The 12789-nt window shown below is 29.8% G+C and overlaps 1 long non-coding RNA gene across 1 annotated transcript; it reads right to left on the reverse strand.

The window, feature by feature from the left end:
- Positions 1–573: 573 nt before the first annotated feature.
- Positions 574–1990, reverse strand: LOC128160171 (uncharacterized). Its single transcript, XR_008240246.1, has 2 exons — positions 1777–1990; positions 574–1565 (listed from the first exon to the last, which is right to left on the reverse strand). It is a non-coding gene; the product is annotated as an uncharacterized LOC128160171 (long non-coding RNA).
- Positions 1991–12789: the final 10799 nt, after the last annotated feature.

The raw sequence follows: 12789 nt of genomic DNA on the forward strand, positions 1-12789 counted from the left end.
CGGATTTACAGTACATATAGGAACATACAGGAAACAGTTATAATCACTTCGAGGTTGATCCACTAATACCGTCGAATTATGTACATCGGGGGGTGGGGGTAATCTTGGATTATGGGTTTTTGGGATTTTTTTTTTTTGTTTTTTGTTTTTTTGTTTTGGTTTATCCATGGCATTATGATTTCACTGATACGTCGGTTTTCAGTGAGATAACTTACTCTTTCAAAATTTGTTTTCCTCGATCGAGGATGTCAATTCGTGGCGGGGGGCTACTAACGAATTCAACGAAAATTAATCCATCATGAATTCTAAAGATTCCATATTATAAAATCCAAATAAATATTCTTTTCCGCTCCTTATGAGTTAAATTTTAAGGTGCGTCTTATTTGTCTTGTTTGTAAAATTTAGATTATTCCTCTATCTGCAAGGTACCAAACATTCCTGGTAATGTTGAACGATTAAGGGGTATTTGTTCCTAATAATTCCCAATATACGGTGCTATTCGGTGTATCCTTAGATTCAAATAGTGGCTAAAGCGTGGCTCGGATAAAGTAAATGTCGGACAATAAAACATACTATGATTTTTTAATACAGCTTTAATCAACACATAACCTTCAAGCAACGATAACCAATATAAAATGGATTCATAACAACAAAATGGTAACATATATTTGGGTTGAAATATTGAGACATACTGCCAACACTGATATAGATATATAAATCATAAATATTGAACAGTAAGAAATTTCATCCCATCGCATGAGTTCAAAATTTATAATTGTAAGACGTTTCCTAAGATTTATAAATAAAAAAAGATCATGTCTATATACATATGCATATTGAGTAATAAGACAAAAGTACCACGTAAAACTGTAAACTCGTGCAATAACACTCGTAAGCAGTCAATTTTGTGGCAAAAAATGTTTTTTTCTGTGAACAACGTGAACCGTTTGTTCATAAGAATTGATGCATTGTTGTTGTTCTAATAAAAAAGTTATGAAGTTGATAGAGATTCATTATTTGTACACCCGTATTATATAAAGTTGACAATTAAACGTCAAGATCATGATTCAGAGTTCCCCTGGAGTCTGTGTCTTCCACGGTGCCGTCCCATTGCAAGTCTTTGCAAAAGGCTTTGGAATCTCGACCGTCTCGTCGCATGGGCGGGTCTGTTAATGCCTGCGACTAGCTGAGAAGTGCTATTACTTGCTGAAGGTCCAGATATTGCACTACAAGAACAGCCGGTCACTACAGATACGGCTATTTGTCGGGATTTCATTTGAGTTAAATCTCCATTTTCGAAACATCTGAGACGCACAAACCGCTGTTGACTAGCAGATATTTGACAGGATTGCGTTGCACTCTCAGCACTGAGAATATTTGACAGTCTGTTGTCACATGAACCTTCACAGGCAAAGTTAATGACAGTTTTCTGAATACAATTTCTATGTTGAATTATCTCTCGAACTGGGCGTTTTCGACATCTACTTGCTGTTGTCATGATGAAAACTGATACAATTAAAACTAAAATCCCGCTGTATCTTTCCAACAACATTTTTCTAGGAGAGCTACAAAAAATGATAATATAAGAAAATTTTGTTTATTTATCTGCAAATTGTCATCAATTATAAAAAGGCTGTTTTAAGCAGAAATAAAGTACATTTGTCTCTTTTATGGAAAAGTTAGAATTATTTGCAGAGAAAATAGTGAACCACTTTTCTTTCTCATTTTATAATGACTGATATGAGTTTTATATATATAAAAAAAAAGTTAACTTACCTATAAAATTGATGCACAGAAAATTATAACCAGATTCATGTGATCACATATTTTCCTATCTAATTTATAAATACAACAAACATGGGGCATCTGATCAAAATACTCTACCTTCACTTCAGATGGCCTTTTTATCTCCGAGAAATCGGAACCGACCAATCAGAAACATTTAACTTTTCTGCACTAACCTTTAAATTCATAAGGGTTACAACTAGTCTTTGCGTACAGATATTTACATAGTCCACTTCCAGATAACTAGAGAAGGAACCCTTTTCATTGATACAAGATATTAAACGGAATTTGTAAAGGTGGCCTTGATTTATCCAATTAAAAAAGTTCAGATAGAAAATAGTTTGTGGTGTATAGACATTAAAACGTTATAAATATAGATGTAATGAATATTCACGAATCACCTGCTTGTAAATGTTAATTAAAGAAGTTAGAAGACGTAATCACAATGTTTGTATTTTGCAAACCAAATTGACTACATATTATATCACCTGATTTTTTAAATGACCAATTAATTATTATATTTCAAAAGGATTGAATGCCTTAGGGCAATCTTTTTATTTTTTGTTTAAAGGTGCGTCCTATTCAAAATAGACAGATAGCTAGATAGATCGATAGAAAAATAGAGATATAACAATGAAATTACTAATATATTTTAGAGATATCGATTGTGACCCTCAACCCAAAAGTCAGGTATACCGACGACGTATTATCAATAAACAATGCTATTCACATAGTGACAATAACTCGATATATTCCAGTTAAATTGAAATAAAAAAAAATTCACAGAGTCAGCGTCATATGTTTCATATTTGGATATTTTACTGGACATTGATGGTAACCAACTACAAAACTTTATGATAAACGTGATGACTTTAATTTTTCAACAGTCAACCTTCCTTCCTTACGTAGCAATATACCTTAATTACCTGTATATGTAGTTTTTGTCCCTCAGTTAATTCGATACGTAAGGGTATGCTCTACGTTTGCGAGGCAAGCTTCTGACAAACAAATTGATAAAGCAGGACTATCAACAATCTTGATTGAAGTAATCTTTTTGTAAGTTCTATAATCGATACAACGACTTGTCAGCAAAAACAATCTTCTACTAGATCACATGCTGACTTTCGTTTTTTATACTTATTGTTGGACCATAATTAATCACCTAATTGTCTACTGATTTTATCATCATTTTCTCGAATACGACAAAGAGAACCGGATCCTTCTTCAATTTTTAGAGGTCTGTGTTTGCCCTAATCCTGTTTTGAGGTTGGATTTTTGATTTTGAATACTGTTCGTTATCACCATAGGTCATTTGGAATGAATATTGCTTCAATTTAATATGTTTGCAAAAGATTAATAAAAATAGGTGTACATACAACACATACTTGTCATTAAAGACGTATAAAGACTGTATCTTTTTTTTAGTTGTTTGTGTCATGAACAATGTATTTACAACAAAAATGTCTGAAAAAATCAAAACAAAAATCAAATATTTCTTAAAGCCATTAGGGCTTAAATTGATTTGATCACACCCTGACCGAAATTATCATCTCATAATACTCAAAGAATGATTCCCTTTTCCTTAAATTAAAAAAAATTTTTTTTAACCATTTGAGAAAAGATTTTCTTTGAACTATAATTATAAATTTTCATAATAGAAAAATTAATGTATACGAAATTTTAGACATTTCCGAAAAAATAATAACCATTTTAAAATCATACAAAAATAACTTAATTTGATATTTGTTCACCTTTCCTAATTATTTTCTTCGTTTAAGTATTTAATTTTATTCCGAATTAGGAATATATTTCTCTTAAAGTGAGCAACTCCACTAAATCTATGCATGAATAAAGTTCATCACTTAAAACAGTTTTTCAAAACCCCGGAAAAATATGAGAATTAAATATAGAAAAGGCAATTGTTTTGTCACGAGTATGACCTTGTAGTCTGGCACAAGAAATAAACAGATTGTTTAAAAAAAGATAACTTAAAAATGAATGCCAGGTAGATTTACACAATTAAGAATCTATCTAATCGATTATAATCTTGAAGGGAATTAAAATCTGCAGACGGTAAGAAATTCTTGGGCTTTTTAATTTTTATACAGCTGCGTTTTTATTTTTTAATAAGAAATCTTTTATTTAATTCTTCATTTAATTTTACAAGCGATTTTTATATGTAAACAAGGCTTATCCAGATAAATTTTCAACGGCGCATTTTTATTAAAATATTTGGGAAAAAAGGTTTCAAATGCTTTGTTTCTTTTGAACAAAGTTTTTGTCAATCATTTCAATAATTTTTGTTTATGTTTTTCTTTTTGGAATTAAGGATTTAATAATATTTTCATAAACCAAAGCTAAGGTCCAACGGCGAACGGCTAATATATGGTTAACGGCAATATCACTTATCCTAATAAGTTTACGTAATACTATTTGAGAGTAATTACAAAAATACATTTTTATTGAACTTTCACTCATTCACATACCACGGTATATATTGCGCATAACACTTCTGCTCCTGTTTTGTATATTTCCTTCGGGCTTTTGATTTAGAGCACTGTTCGTTTTCGCCACATTTCATAAGTCTATATTTGCAATGCCTACTATTTGTTTGATCGTATAATTGAAAAAGTTGTTCTTATATGAAGGAAAAAAATTAAGATACAAAATAACCTAACAGGAGAAAATACAGATGGTGATGAATATTATAAACATTGAAATATAACTTTCCTATATGCATCAAACATATAATAATTGCATTTTTTTTATACAAACAGTACTTTGGTGAAAGATGTCTTCATGAAATTTGCATCTAGCCTTGATGTTCAGTATTAATTTTACTATGCAGGATATTTTGTTTTGTAAATAGAATGTTTTACTTTTCTTCTAGTCTATGAATACACCTATTATATCATGCTTTCAAGATATTGGATTCAATATTTGTCACAATATTTTTCCATCAAAGATAAAATCATCCGTTTCTCCAATTCAATTTCAAATTACTTTTACTAAACAAAAGTCAACAAATATATGCTCCAATGGCTCGGGGTCTATTGACAGGAGAAACTTTATGAAGAATTTACTATTTCTGTTATATGTAAATTACAATTAGACGGGTAAGATCATGTGTAATACTGTTGTTGGTATCGAGCTACATTTAAGTTGAATATCGAGTGCGCTTAAGGACGTTGTTTACTCAGGGTTTGAGTTCTCAAATTCGGATTGTTATAAAGTTCAATGTCATTAGAAAATTTGTTCTAAACACTAAAAATATTCATGAAATGAATTATTATTGTCAAACCATTTGATATTTTCACTATATTATGGAATAAGGCTCAAACAAAGTTGGGCTTTAAGCGAAACAGAGTAAATTCGGACTAAAATTTTCAGATTTTGATTTTCCCTGAAATATTTTTGGTAGTACTGTAATAATCAAAGTTAAGATTTTATTTTTTAGTCAACATAGTTTTGCATATTTTCTGCTGGTTTTATCTCAGTTTTTCGTTCAGATATCCGAGTGGCACGCACTACAAAAGTATTGAAAAACGTTAAAAACGATAAAAGACACCATATCTCAAAATTTTGATCATTGACCACATATAACTATTATGTCTGCAGAGTAAGGCCATTTTACCTAGTTTAATGCTATAAATGTTTTAGTATTATCATCATTCAGTTTTTTGTTGTAAAATTGAATCAAAAACAGTAGGAATTTGAAAACTAATAGAGGAAATTCGGACTGGAATATTTATAAAAATTGTGAATGAGAACTTAATGCTTTGTGTCTGTTTAGTGTCACTGCCATTTCTTAACTGTATTTCATTCTTAAAAGAGTTTAGCAATTTGTATTATTTTCACAATTAAGAAAACTTTAATCATACTGTAAAATTTTACGGACTTTTCTCAAAAAATATTCAATGGCCATTGTCTCAAAAAGTCATTTACCTACTCTTTTGAAAGTGAAAAATAGTAGTACCATGATAGGTCTTTAACACACAATAGATGGTTTTTCATAATCATCAGTGGAATTTTTTTTTATTCTGAGTAAGCGTATACCGTAAGGAGAAGGTTATGATTTTCCCAATAATACTTTTGAGTAAGATTTAATTAAATTTAATTAAATAATATCATAATGCTGAGATAACAGTTACTTTGCTAGTTTCAGATAATTTTGTTGTGCTTTTATGAGACCAAGACCGTGAATAAAATTTGTTTTGAGGAAAGATTTTATTTAGCAGAAATGTATAATTGTTTAGAACCTATATTTAATGTAATATTTATATAAAAATAATACTTACACACTAAAACAGGATCTCGTTTTAAATATAAATTAAAATATTTTTTTCATTAAAAAACACCCATGTATATGGTTATTTACTTGCAATAATTATCTTTTTAAACCATAAGAAGTGTATTTCTTGAAAAGAGAAAAAAGGTTTCACTTCATTAATATTGGTGTTTTAATCATATATTCTTTGAAACAAATTAATATTTGCGCTATTGCTAAACAATTTCATCTGTATTACACATCCTTGAATTGAAATAAGAGAAATTTGTGGCCTAAATTTCAGTTTGACCGGCTGAAACTTTAATTAATATGCATCTTTTAGAAGAAATCAAAATCCTGCTATAGTTGCTAATACTGTCAGAAACACTTGTGTAATGACGTCATTGTTACATTAGAACATCAATTAGTAAATAGAAATGCCTTAAAGGTCAAGTCGATACTATCAAAGCATAGAGTAAAAATATCTATTGAGTACATTGCATGATGCTGACCTTTTGAATAAATCAATGGTGTATCAGAAATATATGTTTTGAATATTCTCCTACTCAACAACAACATGAATGTACAAATATAATTAACCTCAGTAAAACATGAAAAGGGTTCGACCAACCCAAAACAAAATATACACATTCAAACTCACCTGATATAATAATACTACCTATTAATAGTTATAGGTAAAAATTGTCCTGTTCATACAATGTAATGATTTAAAATGTCGAGCAGAGGCGTGTTTATGTAATGAAATGCCTATTCCGACAGAGTTGAGAAATTTAGAGGATGTTTGTTATGGAATCTATACGCCACATTTGTTAAATTTGTGAAATAGATATTCAGTCGCACTTATCTTTGTCTTTCTCAAAAGGATGTTACTAGGGAATGTCACATAAAATAAATAGTTGCTGGGAAGGAAATATAACGTTATCGTTATGTGAAAATAAGGAAATTGTCACGGTTATTTCATGGTCTGTTTAAAATGCAAATTTTCTTAAATGTTTCTTTCCATAATTCAAAAAATTTATCTAATTTCTTTTTAATTTAACAAAAACCAATAAAAGGATATATGTCTTTAAAAAAATGTTTTTATCGAATCAATTAAAAAAAAAAGTTTTGTTTATTATTCTAATTAAAATCTTAGTTAATAAATAAACCACAAGTAATAAAATATCATATTTGTACACTGAAATATCGTTTCGAAATCGTTTTAAAAGGGAAGCAAAGTCTATATAAAGATAAATAAAGATCATTGAAATATATTCTTTTAGCTAGTGCTGTCGTCTATATTTGTATATTGAACGTTGATCTTGTATCTCTGTTGGTTTAAAGTTTGTTTGCAATATGAACCCTGAACAACGAATTATTATGATCTTAATGTTTTATAATCTTCTCTTAAAATACAAAGCTTACATTCAGGTTTCAAAGAAACTTTTTCTTAATTTAACATTAAGTAGTGCTTTGTCATAATATTGAAAAAGAAGGGAAAAAAACGTAGAAAAAGAAAACAATATCAAATTTTGTTTAACAACCTTCACTATTAACTTACTTTTTGGCGAGCGAGAAATTTTCGCAAAGTTCGCGAATCTCCCACAATCGCGAATATTTCTCCCCGCGAACCGGTCCTCAAGTGTCTTTTCCGTTATATATTTTAGATAATCTACATTAAAATCGCTAAAATAAATCGCCCGAAACCAGTTTTAGGCGAAATAAAGTTGGTTAACAGTATTTTCTAATGACTGTGATTTTCCAATTATGATTTATTCCATAATTACTTTTTAAAACGATGTTATATTTAACGTCTAATAAAAATAAGATCTTTTAAGTTAACGATGTTTTGCAGAATACGTTCTAATACAAAGATTTATATACAGTACTTTTGTAAAACAAGAATATCAAAGGCCTTAAATGAATCTTTTTATCCCAGGAAGTTCTTGTATATTTGTAAACATTGAGTAAATATTATCATATGTTTATTTGGATCATTTTAATTCAGTCAAGATTGATATATGGTCGGCAATTATTGTATAAACTATTTCTACCAAGTTCTGACAATTCGGAGCATTTGAACCACGGATGACTTGCATGTGACTTCAGTTTATATATTCGCGTTACCTTTATGCACTTTTAACTTATCTTCACATAAGTTATGCCCAATGTAACATTACCTGACTTATCTTCATACTTTGTACATGTTTCTGTCAACAACAAGTGTGAAGACAAGGTGTTATCTTGACGTTTCCGTGTAGGAAATCCCTCTTTTCCCGTCTTCATTATTAAGTTTGGCACATGATTTATATTTATTTAAAAATTACATTAATATGAAAACTTGAATGGTTTTTAGTTAGTGTGTAAGTGGGTAGATTTGAACAAAGTTTTGAAATGAAAATATGACAATAACAAACTGTTCATAAAACGAAATACAAATCAAAAGCTGGGCAACACGGACCTCCAAATAGAAAGAGGTAGTATCAGGTGCCTAGAAAGAGTAAGCATCCTCTGCTGACCGGTCACACCCGCCGTGCGCCCATTATCGGGAAATATGACGTTATTTGGGGGTGATATCATCATCGGGAAAAACGGAGAAAAATCCGTGGACAATTTAGTATTCAATCAATAGTCCAGAGCAGAGCAGTCACGGACCTGTGGAAAACCACAGAGGCAGGATCAGGTACCTAGGAGGAGTGAGCATCCTCTGCTGACTGGTCACACTCGCCGTGAGCCTAAACATAAATGATTTGCAAATCTTATTTAATTTTCGATTTGGTGGGCTTTTTTCTCAACCTCTTCATTTAACATGTTTAACATTTATAAACGAAATTTTCATTTATTCTCTTTCATTTTTCATGTCTTTATACGAATTAGGAAGAGTTTTCATTTTATTCGACATTCAAATCATTTATTTATTGATTTTAGTTTCAAATTTTAAACCATATACCATATATATTCTCCCAATTTTAAGTCAATTATTTAAATAAGATATTAAGATATAAAGACGTATAAACGAAGTTTTTTAAAGTTTCTGTTAATCTCTGCATGTGGTGTTATGGACAGTGTGCATATTTTTTCATTTGCTACACAATTTTTTATGTCATATATCTGTTTGTGGTAAAACCTCTTAACAGTTGTGTTGTTTTAAAAGATGTTTTGTTTTTTTCTCACATTCAAATTCATAGGAATTTATGTCAAAACCGATCATTAGCCAACTTATTTTTTTAAAAAAAGAAGTGAAGTGTTTGCTTCTTGTATAGTCTGGAATGTATATACACCTATCAAGAACATATATCTGTCGTTTAGGTGAATGAGATACAAATAGATTAGACCTTTGATATGAATACACGTGTCGAACTTTGTTGAACTATTTATATAGGTAAATTGCATTCATAAGAATTATATACATATATTATATTCTCATATTAACGTGATCATAAGATAACAATCATACTTTCAGCACATGTAGGAACAGTGTAGTGGCAAATGGCTTTGCTAGACATTTCAAATAGATCACAAATTACTTAACATTAACTTTTCATTCAAAAGTTTACACGCTCACCTGGGTACTTTTAATGACAAACATTTTCTAAACGAAGAACTGTCACATTATTTATCAATGTATAATTATTTGTACGTAAAACTTTTGCATTTGACGAAACCTTACTGAACTTTTATGACGCTTCATATTCTACAAAATTTTATTTCGTCTTATTTTGGAATTTCTCCAGTTGTAAGAAGAAGAATTCTAGTATGCAAATAACTAACAAAACAATTTATTGAAATAAAAGAGTAATACTAAAGAACAAAAAGTTTTAAGGAGGCTGGGTTGTCAACCAATTAACCTTCAGATCTGTCTTTAACTTTTGAATGCACATGATATGTTTTGCCATCATTTAGTAAAAAAATACCTTTAATTTAGAAAAAATATGTATCTTTATATTGATCTCCTCGTCAAAAGGAGGTAAATAAAGCTTTAAATGACCACGGCTATCTAGCCCTTTCAAAAAGAAATCTAATAACCCTCGTTATTAAAATGTTTAGTTACAAAAAAAAGAAAACCCAAAAATTTATTCAACGTTTACAGATTTGGGTTTACATACATAAAAAATCACCGTTAAGCAAAATCACTTGTGTAATAAACAGTGATAAACAGAAGCAATACCCAGTCCTCTTTACAGAACTGACAAAGTAATGGCGCTTATTAAAAATGAATTAAAAGTAAATTGTTAAATTTGTAATTGATTTAATTATTAATTATTTATAAAGACATTTTAAAGTTCATTACAGACATATTCTTCTTTACAAAGACATTAATTATATTTATTAACAAGACGTTTTTGCACTTTTTGACGCCAAAAATAAAGTTTTTATCATTTTATGCATAGCATACCAGACCCAAGTCTAAGCTTTTATCATGACATCGTTCTACACTGCTCGAAAATAGTTGATCATTCTTATGAGGATCAACATCTTTGACACAGAATTTGTATGCAATAATGACTTTTCAATACTAAGAATAGCTTTAAAAGTGCAAAATTCTTCCCTGCGGCTTTCTCTCGAAGCAAATATATGTATCATCGGACATGAATTGAATTCAATATAGACTGTGAGTTTAGGCCCATTTTGAAATGATTGGATATTTAGGTAACAAAAGTAAATTCATCCTTTCTTTATTACTTATATGTATCATATAATATCAAATTAGTCTGTTGATGAAATTTCAATTGCTAAAGGCATTGGACATACAGAGCTCTGAAGTTGCTTTCAAAGATCGAAATCATTTGCTGATTTAAAACACTAAATATTAAATAAAATAATGAAAATATACTATTAAGAACTCTGATCTAATAGTAAATAGCATGAAAAAAAGCTTATCTGGAGGGGTGGGAGTGCATAATTTTTTTCTCTCATACAAAATATAACTGGTTTATTTGCCTTCATGTAGGTATGGTGCAAGAAAATATTCAATAAAACTTCGAAAAGAGAGTTTAGCCTTGCAAAGAAGATTTAATTTTATTACTCTTGATCCAGATGTCGCTATAACATATCTAGATCTCGTGTTGAGATTTTCTTCCTGTCGGTCGCAGCGGGAAGAGTCATGACTTCGTGACCATCTTAAATAAAATTTGCCTGATGAGCTAATGTAAACATATAATTGAGAGGAAACTAAATTTATGTATGTTATATCTTTACCTGGAGTTACAGCTTTAATTATATTTGTTATATGGTTTTATACAAGTTGTCCAAGCATATCCACATATAACAAACATGTCATTGTTTGGTTAACAATCTTAAAGTTTCCTGATTTAAAAAGAGATAATTATAATGTAGTTTTGAACCCCGCTATTTAATAGTTTTTTTCCTGGTGCTGTGGTTTCATTTATATTCGTTGGTATCAATTTTCATGGATTTAATGAAAATCACAGTTTCCAGGATACGTAAATCCGTGGCCAATGACCCTATCAATACAAAATGTTAATAGAAGTTGCTCTTTAATGAACATTTATTTTCATGGATCAACTTAACAACAAAGTCCACGAAAATTGGTATTCAACCAATATTGTTGAAACCACAGTATAACAAGAGGAAGAAAAATGTAACCCATGCGTAGCTGAGGTTTTGTTATGATCGATTTACGCCTGAATCTATCTGTTCAAAGTTTTGAGCTGTTTGGCAAATTGCATTATAACGAATGCTAATCTTATCTGTGGATTTGGTCTATTTTTCAGCAATGCATTGAATCAAAACATCTTGAATTTTTTAAAATGTAATTTGGTTATTTAATGTATAATACTCAGAAAAAAATTGTCTTGAAATTTCATGAAATAAAGATATTATGATTTTGGAGCATACAGGCATAACTTTACTCAAAATGGGAGCTAACGAATCTTAAAAAAAAATCAACACTTTCACCCTTTATCCTAGGAGTATATCTATCTTAATAATGATTAAACTTTAATAAAAAGGGATCATGTAATTATCCTTCCAATTGATTGTTTTTAAATAAACAAGATTGATTTATTTAGAATTTTCATAGGCTTTTTTACCTCTTTATTTTCACGATGTCTTATACATTTTAACTTATTTTGCAACAAATAGTTGGGACGATTATACATGTTTTCATTATTTTTATACAAATATTTACACCCACTATAAGTATGCTCACTCTATTTCTTACGGAAATTGATTGTAATTCTTACATGCATCCTACGCATTCGAAAGCTTGACCTAGCTGCCGGTGTATGCATATACGCATTTTTTTTTTAACTTTATAAACTTCTTGGAACCTTTGTTTATTTGTTTGAAATCTCAGCATTGACTGAAGTAGCTATATAATTAAGAACTCGTTCTGTCTTATTTTACTTTTGCTGCGTGGTATGCATAGATTTTTAGTATTTATTGATCGATTGAGAATAAAGCTACATAGAGAGCATGAACTCTCGGGACTTACACGGTCTTGTTTTCTGACCTCTGACCAAAGACTTCCAAATAGACAATGGGTACCAGTGGCAACCTTTACAGATATTAAAAATTGGTTATTCTATCTTTGTAACGTATAAATCAACAACAATAATAGTTTACTTGATTTTATTCACTTTTTTTTTTTTGCTAAACGTAATCGATAAAATAGATGAAATGTAGATTGAATAAAAACAATAAAATGCTTTCTTTGGTGTATCTTGCAGGCTAAGAAGTTAGCTAGCATTGCAAATTAAAGTACATGTACTTTT

This window comes from Crassostrea angulata, chromosome 8 (assembly GCF_025612915.1).
Source record: "Crassostrea angulata isolate pt1a10 chromosome 8, ASM2561291v2, whole genome shotgun sequence".
NCBI classification, from domain to species: Eukaryota; Metazoa; Mollusca; class Bivalvia; order Ostreida; family Ostreidae; genus Magallana; species Magallana angulata.